At 37.4% G+C, this 222-nt stretch overlaps 1 protein-coding gene across 1 annotated transcript in view; it reads right to left on the bottom strand.

The window, feature by feature from the left end:
* dapk1 (death-associated protein kinase 1) overlaps nucleotides 1–222 on the bottom strand; it is a 55044-nt gene that overhangs the window by 16751 nt on the left and 38071 nt on the right. The gene's annotated exons all lie outside the window — the stretch shown is intronic.

Below are 222 nucleotides of genomic sequence, written 5' to 3'. Positions count from 1 at the left end.
TTTCAGCAGCTTCTTTAGAAAGTTTCAGCAGCTTCTTTAGAAAGTTTCAGCAGCTTTAGAAGGTTTCAGCAGCTTTAGAAGATTTCAGCAGCTTCTTTAGAAGGTTTCAGCAGCTTATTTAGATAGTTTCAGCAGCTTTAGAAAGTTTCAGCAGCTTCTTTAGAAAGTTTCAGCACTTTAGAAAGTTTCAGCAGCTTTAGAAGGTTTCAGCAGCTTCTTTAG

The sequence above is a fragment of the Nematolebias whitei genome, chromosome 8 (genome assembly GCF_014905685.2).
Source record: "Nematolebias whitei isolate Nwh7 chromosome 8, NemWhi1, whole genome shotgun sequence".
NCBI classification, from domain to species: Eukaryota; Metazoa; Chordata; class Actinopteri; order Cyprinodontiformes; family Rivulidae; genus Nematolebias; species Nematolebias whitei.
The sequence above is the reverse complement of the archived record's forward strand: the minus strand, read 5'-3'. Positions and strand labels throughout refer to the sequence as shown.